This window comes from Dasypus novemcinctus, chromosome 13 (assembly GCF_030445035.2).
Source record: "Dasypus novemcinctus isolate mDasNov1 chromosome 13, mDasNov1.1.hap2, whole genome shotgun sequence".
Lineage (NCBI taxonomy): Eukaryota > Metazoa > Chordata > Mammalia > Cingulata > Dasypodidae > Dasypus > Dasypus novemcinctus.
In genome coordinates, this window is record NC_080685.1 from 23,144,688 (window position 1) to 23,157,103 (window position 12,416).

The window sequence follows — 12,416 nt, forward strand, 5'->3', positions numbered from 1 at the left end:
TGGCCACCTGTAGGAGAAATAATGGATCCTGGGGCAATGCGAGACAGCAGCCTCACAGACTGCAAACTGGTTCAGACAGAAGATGGTGGGCACCCGAGAGGCGATTGCCTTTTAGAGGACCCACCACTCACAAAAGCTGCAGTCAGGGCTTCAGTCTCCATTCTAAGCATCTGCAAATGTATATGAAACTGGTGGCTTGTGGAATTCCTGGAATGTCCAGCATTCTCAGAATGCTGAGAGAGATTACTGTTATAGATAAGTTTGTGTGTTTACATGGTAATGGGTAAGCTAACTTTCTCATGGACTTTGATGGGGTCTGAGTTTATAGACCCTTCAGTGGGGAAGGACTTTCAAGGAGCATTGGCTGCTACTATAAAAACATTGCACAAAGCAATGGCCATTAAAAAAGAAAATCAGCACTTTGGTATGTTAAAGGGTATTGGGGAAAGATAAAAAATAGAGTACCCTACAGAGGTGGTTTTGCTACTAGGGCATATTTTGGAGACAAGACTCATTTAGATGAAATGGTCCTCATTAAAAGCCATTGCCAGAGATGATCAAGGCAAGGCAGTGCACACAGGGGCCATGAAGAATTTTATTCTGGATGCGTATCAATAGGACAGCATCATTCAATGCCTGGTGATGCTTCTTACAACTGATTCCTGAAAATATTAACAGATCAACCCAGTACTGTTTGTCCTCTCCTCTTATACCTGAGAGTGGTAGTTCTACATTAAGGCAGATGGAATTTGAGTGTATTCTGGAAATATCTTCACCCCTAACCTTTAGCAATGGTCAAAACATCTGAAAACCATCAGAAAGGGCCATGGCTGATTGAGAGACTGCTGGATGCTCTTCTGTGAGCTAATTTTATCATCTGCTCTTTACCAATTTTTTAAATTCATGTTTTATTACTGTAAAGTCAATTCTGTATCTCTAAAGCTATATACAATAGAGTTAAATCAAATAAAATTATTCATTTATTTTGCAAACACACATGTCCTTTTCCCCCCTCCCTGCATCTCCCCTTCCCCTGGTAACTGCTAATCTGTTTTCTGTCTCTGCAAACTTGTTATTTCTCATCAACTTTTATAAGTGATATCCTACAATTTTTGCTCCTGCTCCTGAAACATGGTGCTGCACTCAGGGTGGTTTTCCAGTCAGAAACTTTCCTTTCCCCTAAAGTCGGAGCAGCAGACTGATGCAGAAAGCTGAAATCACTATGCACATGCTGTTTCTTTGAGACATGCTTTTAGTTTGCAGAATGACTCTCTGGGCTGACAGGATAAGAGTGTTTCCTTGCACTAAAGAGAAAGGTCCCACCAATATTTGAACACTGTTCCCCCAGTTGTCTTCCACTCCCCATCTTTTCTATCCCCCATCACCTCGCTCTTCCTTGGATCCTCCTCCCCCAATGCAGTGCATTCCAACATAGACATGAACTGCCACAGTCTGAGAGGAGGATAAGGAATACATCTCCCCCTGTTCTAGACCCTTTGGAAGTCTTTGCTGGCAAGGTAAGGGAATTGACATCCACCAGTATGGGTTCAGAGTAAAACTTATTTCATTACCTGGAACAGTCCCACTGAGATGTGGAGTCTTATGCTAGTCTCAGGGTCCAAAGTGCTTACCATTCACCCTAGAACCACCCCTGATGCTTTGGAGGTGTGTGGGCCTCTTCCCAGCCTGTCTCCTTCTCAAGGACTTCCTTCCCAGGCATTTCCTATCCTGATCACACAGGACCCCTGTGGATTGGGTCCATGGATTGGGTGACTCCTATAAGGAAACACTGGTCCAGAATGGCGAATGTGTGTCCTTGGGAGTCCAGGGAAATGGAAACCAGAGAAAACCTTTGTTGTGTGCAAGCAGAATTCAAAGTGGAAGGATCACAGGACTCCCATGTGTCTCTACAGGGACCCACCTCACCTAGGCCAGGGGCATGTCCAAAGTAAACCAGCCTAAAGCCCTGTTGACAACCTGGGGCAGTCTCCTGTGGCTCTTGACCTTCAGCTTTTCTCAAGGTCTTTCTGTTCTCCTGGTGATGTGGGGAGTCTTCAGCACCACAGGCTCTTGAGAGTGCTGCCAACCTGTGGCCTCAGGGTCCTCCAGTAGCGTCTCCTTGTAGGGAAGGCCTTGTCCACTGTGAGCTGGATGTGGAGCACTGCCAGGTCCTAAGGGTCACACTACACAGCATTGCTGGCCTCAGTCGGGCACAGAGAGTCATCTGTTATGATCAGGATTTGAACAGAAACTGCCATGGTCCTAACACAGGTCCCTAGTCATGCCATGGTCACAGCTGGAACCAGTGTGGTCAGGTGTAAGTTACCATTTCTTGTAAGTAGACAACATTTTCTTCTCCTCAAGGACTAGAGGGGCATCTCCTCTCTCTCTGTATCCCTTCAGCTTTCCCAGTTCACCCTCTTCCCCATGTGCTTGTGTCCCCCAGGTTGAGGGTTTGAGGCCTCTGTCCCATACTGGCTGGGGTGTTTAGAGCTATTCCAAGCTGTGCCCTCTAGATGTTCCCATGATCAGGACCTATATCTGGTTTTAAAACAGATGTGGACATAAATTTTTAAAAGAAATTTTGGAGATACAACAATGTATAAAAAGAATTATACACAGTGACCCAGTGATACTTATTCCATGTATGCAAGACTATCTCAACATAAAATCAATTAATGTAATTCATCAACATCAATAGGTCAAAAGCCAAAAATATATAGATACAGTAGTACATTTGACAAAATCCCCTCATTTATGATAAAAAAAAAATTCTCTACAACCTAGAAATAGAGAGGAACTTTCTCAACTTGATAAAATACATCTACAAAAATCCTATAGTTAACCTAATACTTAAAGGTGAGAAATTTGATGCTTTTCCTCCAGGTGAGGAGCAAGGCAAAGGATGTTCCCTCTTAACAAACCTATTCAACATTGTCCTGGAGATCCTAGCTAATGAGGAAGACACAGAAAGGATGGAGAGGTATGCAGATTAAGAAGTAATAACAACTTTCTTCCTTTGCTGATGAAATGATTGTCTATATAGAAAAATCTCAAAGAATGGACAAAAAGAAAATGATACTCCTGCAACTAATAAGTGATTGTAGCAAGGTTACAGGCTATAAGGATAATACTCAAATATCACTTGCTTTCCTAATACCAGCAGTGGACAACTGAAGTTAAAAATATACTATCATTTACTTTAGCACTCCCAAAAAGCATAAGTCTAACAAAATATGTAGAGGATCTATAGATAGAATACTAGAAGACCGTACTTAAAGAAATTTTAAAAAATCTAAATAAATGGGGAGATATTTTATGTCCTGGAGAGGAGGGATTAGTACTACTAAGATGTCAGTTCTTCCCAATTTGATTAATAGATTCAGTACAATCAAAATCAAAATCCCAGCAAGTCATTTGTGGTTACTGACAAACATTCTAAAATCTATAAGGAAAGGCCAAGGAACTCCCACTGTTGAAAACCATTAACATCCTTCCATTTTGGGGTAACTTTAGGACTGAGAACATTGAATACACAGTGAAATGTTAGGCGTACCCCTTCCCCTGAATTCCTAGGACAGAATGCCTTCATTCACTGGGCACTTATTTGGTGCTTACTAGGTACCATGATCAGCTGTTGATAAGGGGCTGGATCCTGAGCAAAGCCAAGGTCCCCACCCCATGGGACCCACATCTGGAGGCATCAAGAGGGACAGCACTCTTGAGACAGGCAATTTGTGTCCTTTCCATGACCATCTGCTGGTTCAGATCTGTGGATTATGGGTGAGTATGACAGGTGAAGTAGAGTGAAGAATGGGATTTGGATGACTTCAGCCTGAGACACTGTGGTTGTCACCCTTGGGGGCAGCTTTCAAGGTAGTGAGATGGAGGCGGGGAAGGTAAGGGCCTGGCATTTGATTGCCAGAGTCCTGCACTCACTTGAACTCCTTGTCGATACCAAAAGGAACCCAATGACATGACTCAGTGTCACTGGCACCAGTGATTATTTTCTTCCCATTTTAAAAAAAAAGCCTATTTCTGTTATCCAGATTGAGCAAACTCCATAGATCTGTCCTCAAGTTCACCAATTCCATCTTCTGTCATCTCTACTATAGAGCCCATCTAGCAAGGTTTTTAAAATATTGGTTATAGTACTTTTCATTTTGATTTTTCTTTTTTATTTATAGTCATACCAGCCTAATTAGACTTAGTGTTTGCAAGGTAATTAATTTTTCCATCGATTTATTTTCAACTTGTCTGGCTCCTTCTATTTAATGTGACTTACTTCTAAACAGGTAGAGTGCCACCTTGCTCTTTAATGCAACACTAATCTATTGGCATCTTATGAAATTATTGATGTGGCTCAGTTTGAGTCCACCATCTTTCTATTAGTATATTTTGTTCCCTTTATTGTTTGTTCTTCAGTTACTACTTTACAGTAAATTTCTTTATGTTTGACTATTTTAGGCAAGCTTGAACTCCATTTTGTTTGGTAGATCTTCTTTTAGCTTATCTGATAACTCTGGCCTTCAATTACATAAATCAAGAAAACTCAGGTGATATTTTTGGTATTGATGACATCTCTTTAGTTAGACCACACAATTCATTATGTGTATTTTTCATTTTTACAGAACAACAGGCAATGGTGTTGTTAAATTATGGCTGCTACAGAATACACATGGTCCCCATGCCTGTTTAAAGTGTTTCTCACTTTGGCTTAAGCTTTCAAATGTGGAAGCCTCTTCAAACATCTTAAAGCTTTCACCCACAGCCCAGTTCCAAAGTTACTGCCACATTTTATGGCAGTACACTGCCAAATTCTTTATTTCACTTTCTCTTGTTTTATGATGAATTACTACAAAGTTTGGCAGCTTAAAATACTGAACATTTAATATTTCACACATTTTTGTGTGGATCCATAATCTGGGAGCAGCATTCCTGAGTGGTTTTGGCTCTGGATCTAACCAGTGTATTCTCCTTGTAGAACTAAATCCAAAACCAAAGAGGGGAGAAGATGAGTAAATAGTCTATCAGTGGTGTATGTCTAGGATGACAAAATTGACACAATAACAAGTGGCAGGTAAACAGAGAAAACCATAGAATACAGTCATTGATCAAGGGGTAGAAGTTTGAAGTGAAGAGATATCTTTTAAAACTTGTTAACCAAATAAAAAATGTTGGATAACTTAATATGATTTTATTCCAATGATAAATGTAGCCTATACTATTGTTCCTCAGTAAGAAATAACACACATATAAACACACAAAACAATCACATGCTCAAACAAAAGAAATAACATGGAGAAATACAGTTAATGTAATCTGATACATACAGTTTAGAGAGTCTACAACTTATGAGTTGTAAATATAAATATAATAGGGAAAATAATATTTATGATGATGTATATCCATATGAAACCAAAAATAATGATCACATTGAATCAAAAATACATGAGTCCATACCAATAGTCAAAACAAATTTAATAGTAAGGAAAGGGTTGGGAAAACTATTTTTTTTAAAGCAGAATAACAGCAATTAAAACTACAGAAAAATGACTAAATTAGGAAATTATCAAATAGAAGCACAAATAGTGTAATTGCCAAGGAACAGAGATGATCAATGATGCTGGACAATTCAAAGAAATATTATTATAGAACAGGAGGAAACTACTCTCAAAGTTCCTATCTCCAGATTACTTCATCATAAAAATAAAATAATGTATCTCCATGTTGCAGAGTTCTGCTAGAGCCCTCTTTACCTGGGTGACCAGAGCTAGAACCACAGTAATGCTGGTGAACACAGGACATCATCCCTCTACTGGCATGTGCTAGGAAGCACACAATCTTTCAGAAATCTTGCCCAAAATGTTAATCTGAATTTAGTCTTGAGCAAAATAATCAAACAACTTCAAAATATAGAACATTCCATGAGAAACCTGACCTGGCCCCTTCAAAAAATTCGACATCACTATGAACTAGAACAACAAAACAGTGAGGACACACTTTTGGTTCAAAAGTACTACAGACTAAGTCCCTTGGTTGTGAACCAAAAATACATCCACGCCATTGTGTTATTATAGTTGTTTGTGATGTTGGCTGTTTGAAGAGGACAGATAGGTTGGGTTGTCTTGTTGAATGGAATATATTCTGTAGTTGTTTGATAATTTCCTCCTGAATAAATTCAGGTTAAAATTTTTGAGCAAGACCACAGCATAGTTAATGCTGTGTGCTTCCTAGCAATCCCATCTGCTGTCAAAAGATGTCCAGTTTGAGATGCTGTTTCTTCCACCTGCTCCTAATTCCAATTACAAAAGTTGGGGATGGAGAGGAGCAAGGATTAAGGACACTCATATTTGTCTGTCAAATTTGACATTGGTCCAACTAAGGAGAAATCACATTTTATGGAAAGAAGATGATTTTTCCAATCAATATACACTTTTGGACTAAAAATAAGTGACTGGTAGCTGTGAAATTGATTTCCAGGGATGAATGGCTCCAAGGATCTGTTTGGACTTTGACTTGGACTGTTGTTTTATACTTTATTTTTCATCAGGTAGAAAAGGTACTTTTAAAAAATATCAAGTTTCATTCAAATTAGTAGTATCTTTCCAGCAGAACTTAATATTTAAGATAAAAAAAGCAAAAAATATCAAATGATAATCCTTGTCAGTGATTGCCGGTAGCTGAGCTGGAGTGACTACTAAATTGTGATAGAGATCAGGCTTGTACTGAGATTCTATTGAACTTATGATCCTAAATGGTGGAGCTGCAGAATGGATCATGGGTAGTGATAGCCACATATTAAAGGAAACATGGCCCCCCTTAAAATACAGTCCAGACTATGGAGGAAGACAGAGATCTGCCCAACCCATCCCAGGAACCAGCAATGGTCCTACTCATCACTGCACAGAGGCCAAGTGTGATCCCTAACATCCTATCCTCAGCTGCCAGTTTTCACCTCTGTGTAGAGCAAAATCAGATTTTCACACCTACAGACTGGGATTGGGTTTAGCATCAGAAATGCAGATTCAGTTCCTTCTGTCAGCCTTCATGTTACTCAAATGTGGCCAGTCTCGAAGCCAAACTCAGCATGTAAATGCAATGCCTTCCCCCCAGCGTGGGACATGACACCCGGGGATGAGCCTCCCTGGCAACGAGGGACCACTATCAACTACCAACTGATGATGCAACTGGAAAATGACCTTATACGGAAGGTTCAATGCGGATCAGCAGAATATCCATGTCTACATAAAATACCATGACTTTAAAATGCTGTTTGACCTAAAGTAAGGGGGAAATGGAAAGGAGAAATGAGTTTATATGGCTACGAGTTTCTAAAAAAGAGTCTGGAGGCTGGCAGAAGGTTTGCCCTCATGCACAACTGAGCAGAGTCAGAGAGACAGATAAAGCAGATACAACCCCCAGATATTGGTTCCTTTGAGGGCTAAAGAGACCCATGGGAGTTATGGTCATGGCTGATGGGGTTAACTACCAGGGCAGATGGCCCCTCTTTGGAAATGGTGTTTATGTGTGATGAATCTGGACTCAGATGGGATCTCCCTTCATAAGACTTTCATGCTAATGTGCTGGAGGTGCAGTTAATGTTGGGGTTTAAGATATATTTAGGGGATTTGAATCTCTGGACTGACAATGTGATAGCCAGATCCTGAGCCTCAACAGACTCCAGCACCTACAATCTGATTTATTGGACTTACCACACTCAGCTAAGATGGAGGTGAAGAAGGACAACCACCACACCATGGAGCCTAGAGTGATTACAACTGAAAATGGGAGGATTGCATCCAGCATCCAGGTGGAATCTGAGCCTCCTCTTGACATAGAGGTGCAATGGACACAACCAATCCAGTGTCCACATAGAAGAGGTGGCATTGGATTGGGAAAAGTGGACATAATGGACAAAGGGTATGGGGAAAGGCAGGAAGAGATGAGAGGTGGAGGCGTCTTCGGGACATGGAGCTGCCCTGGATGGTGCTTCAGAGGTAATCACCGGACATTGTAAATCCTCACAGGGCCTACATGATGGAATAGAGGAGAGTATGGGCCATGATGTGAACCAATGTATATGAGGTGCAGAGGTGCCCAAAGATGTACTTACCAAATCCAATGGATGTGTCATGATGATGGGAACGAGTGTTGTTGGGGGGGGGGGAGAGGGGGGGTGGGGGGGTGGGGTTGAATGGGACCTCACATATATTTTTTTAATGTAATATTATTACAAAGTCAATAAAAAATAAAAAAATTATAAAAAAAAAAAAAAAAAAGAAATGCAGATTCAGAAATTGACTGCAGTAGGAATGAGAGGGCACATTGCTGGGAAACAGGCCCTCCTCAAATTTGAAGTCCCAGGGTTTCCCTGTTATTGTGAGGCAAGGAGAGTGTGACCAGCTGGACAGCAGCTGTGAAACAAAGCAGAGTTCAGAAAATAAACAGGAGATGGAGTTGGTCGGGTGTGGCCTGGGTCAACTTCAAGTAAAAGCAAGTTAGGACTAGATGAGGTAATATCATCTCTTGGAGCAGATAAAGATGTAAAACTGTAGTAGGAGAATGAGCCATGATCCCATATAAAAAGCAAGAAGAAAAACATGCCCCGAAGAACCACAGATGTGTGATTACCTCTGTCTGAGTGTGAAGGCCAGAGAATTGGTATGCAATGACTTGACATCCATGATTGTTGGCTGCCAGATTCTCAAGAGAATCACACTCTAACTTGGGAGAGGTTTTCATGCCTATGGAAGCACTTCAGTGATTTCCTTCTTGTTGATCTCTTTTCCATTCAACAACAATAATAGAGTGCTAGGAGGAAACCGCTCCCAATATTGAATATTAAATAAAAGTTGAGTTACTAAAAAGGAATTGTCCATAGGTGGTGAGGGCAAAGGCAAGGAAATCACACTGGATGCAGACAGTTATTGGGAATGGAGAGATTGGAGTGAAGTTAACACAATAAAAATTTGAAGGAAAGCCCCAAAGGAAAAAGACTTCTTGAGTCCGGTGGAAGTTAATTCTCTTTAAAATGGAGTACTCATGGCCTTCAACTGGATTTAAAGTACTTGCTAAAATACATGATATATGTTATATATAACCCTTATATAATACATATAGAAAATAAATATCATTTCTATGACATAAGATATGAATGTACATATATATTTGTGTGTATATATCTAATTGAATATATGATTAATGAGGATTTTAGTGATACTGAATATGGAATTCATTTTCCTTCTTTATTTTCTTTTAAATGTTACATTCAAAAAACATGAGGTCCTCATATACCCACCATCCCACCCAATCCACCCCTCCCAGACCAACACCTCTTCCATCATTGCGACACATCCATTGCACCTGATGAATACATTCTGGAGCACCACTGCACCACATGGACAGTGGTCCACATTGTAGTTCACGCTGTCTGCCAGTCCACCCAGTGGGCCACAGCAGGACACACAGTGTCCAGCATCCATCCCTGCAGCACCATCCAGGACAACTCCAAATCCTGAAAATGCCCCCACACCATATCTCTTCTTCTGTCTCCCTGCCATCAGCAGCCACCGTGGCCACATTCTCCACATCACTATTACAATTTCTTCCCTTACTAGTCACAATAGTTCCCCAGCAGAACAGCAGTAAGTCCACTCTAATCCATACTTTATTCCTCTATCCCATTGAATATGGCATTCTAATCTCTCTTCTGGTAGTTGGAATTCAAAAAATGTAGGAACAGAAGGAGAGAGAGATGTCATAATGGGAAACTGATGACCTGTTAGGGGCCAGGGAGAAATCACAGGATGGAGGAGAGTGAGAATAAAACTAAGAGTCCAACCTACAATGATTCTTTCTGTAAATGCTGGCATTTGGTGTGATTTCATGACATGGCCTGGGTGGGAAGTGAGTAGGAGAAAGAACAACCTAGCTGGTGGCCCTGAGTCTTGTTTGCTGTTATGGGAAATCAAGAAGGAAAGGAGGAGCTAAAGGGAAGAGAAGATAACATCAAACACTTGAAGATAAAATAGCACCTGTGAGGACTGTGGGAAGGTGGAGACAGACTAACAAGCAGAGCTGAGTGCTCTCTCAAAAACAGTGGAGATAGAACAAAAAGTGGTCTGAGGGACCTGCTTTGGGAGTCACTAATCCAGGACAGTGCTTCACAACTCTCAGGAGGGTGCAGAATAGAGACAAGGCCAAAATAAGAAACATGAGTTACCAAGCCCCCTAGCAGCCAGGAAGGGCTATGCTCCCCCACCCCCAAGATATTAAACTTGGGTAAAACCCCTGTCCCACTGTAGCCAAATGAGATTGGAACAGAATTCTTCTTCTTTCCTGTCAGCTGTTTCAAGAGAAAAGGAAGAGGATGCCTGGGTTTTTGGGTTTTTCCCCCTGTGGATTTGACCAGCACAGTCCACTTAGAATCTCTGATCTGGATCCAACACAGGAACACATAAAGCCAGGACTGAAACACCTCCATGAAAAAAATGCATTGGCTAGCACCATCTCTTGGCCTGTCCTGAAACTGCATGAACAAAAACTGTTCTTGCTCTCTGTACTCATCCCCTGGGAGAAAATCTGCACCCCAAATGTGAGTCTCTGGCCCAATTTTGAAAACTTATGATGGGCAATTTTTTAAGACTGAGAATAAGTCGAACCAAAGACCTAAATAAACTGTGGGAAAAAAAACTGTGGAAAAGAAATTAGCCATCAGATTAAACACAACACTATACTCAGATGCCTACTGCCTCTCCTGTTTTGTTTTGTTTTTTGTTTTTTGTTTGTTCTTCCTGTAGAACTCCCTTTAGTATTTTTTGAAGTGCAGGGTTCTTGTTGGCATACTCTTTTAATTTCTGTTTAACTGTCAATATTTTGAACTCTCCATCATTTTTGAATGCTCGCTTAGCTGGGTAGAGTATTCTTCATTGGAAATTTTTTTCTTTTAGTACTTTGACTATATCATACACTGCTTTCTTGCCTCCCTGGTTTCAGATGAGAAATCAGCACTTAATCTTATGAAGCCTCCCTTGTATGTGATGGTTCTCTTTTCTCTTGCTGCTTTTAGAAGTTATATATGCATCTTTGACCCATTGGTTGTTTGAATGAGTTGTTTAGTTTCCACATACTTGTGTGCTTTCCAGTTTTCCTCTCTTATTAATTTCTGGCTTCATTCCATTTTGGTCAGAGAAGATACAAAGTGTAATTTCAATATTTTGAAATGTATTGAAATGTATTGTGACCTAAAGTGTGGTCTTTTATGGAGAATGGCCCATGAGCATTAGGGAAGAATGTGTATTCTGATGCTATTGGGTAAAATGTTCTCTACATGCCTGTTGGTTTATAGTATTGTTCAAGTCTTCTATTTCCATATTGACCTTCTTTCTAGATGTTCCAACCTTCATTGAAAGTGGTGTATTGTGGACCATTATTATTAATGTAGAACCCTCTATTTGTCCCTTCAGTTTTGTCAATGTTTGCTTTGTATATTTTGGGACTTTGCCATTAGATGCATATATATTTATAACTGTTAGATTTCCTGTTGAATTGACCCCTTTAGTGGTATATAGTGCCTTCCATTGATCCTTAAAACAGTTTTTGACCTAAAGTTCATTTTATCTAAGTACAACTACATCAGTTCTCTTTTATTTGCATTGCATATGTGTGTGTGTGTATGTGTGTGTGTGTGTGTGTATAGTTTGGTTTTTTGTTTTTTTAACTTTATTTTATACATTTAATAATTGAAAATATAAGCAGTTAAAAAGTAAAAAATACAGTTGAATAAAAACATCCCTTTCTCAGTTAAATTACTAAAATTTTATTTGAATCATACAATATGTTACACAGCATATTTGGTTCATAGTAATATATATTTTCCATTATTTTACTTTCAACCTATGTGTGTCTTTGAATTTAAGGTGAGTCACTTGTAAACACTATAGAGTTGAGTCATATTTTTCTTTTTCCTTTTAAAAAAATTCATTCTGCCCATCTCTGCTTTTTGTTTAGAGAATTTAGGCCATTCACATTTAAAGTAATTACTAATAGTGTCTGTCTTCCTCTGTCATTTTCCTATTTGTTCTTTGTACTCTTTATACCTTTTTAGACTCTCAACTCTTTTGTTAATGCCTACTTTGATATTTATTTGATTTTTTGATAGTGTACCATTTTGTGTCCCTTCTCATTTATGTCTGAATGTAATTTTCTGATATTTTCTTTGTGGTAACCTTGGGACTTTAATTTGACATACTCAATGCATAACTATCATGTTTGCTTTGATGCCAACTTAATTTTTTTGAGGTACCAGGACCTTGTAGTTAAAAAGCAGGTGTTCAACCACTGACCTACACTCACTCCTGTGGAGAAAGTGGGAAGGGCATAAACCCATGAAAGGACTGTTTACCCACTCTACC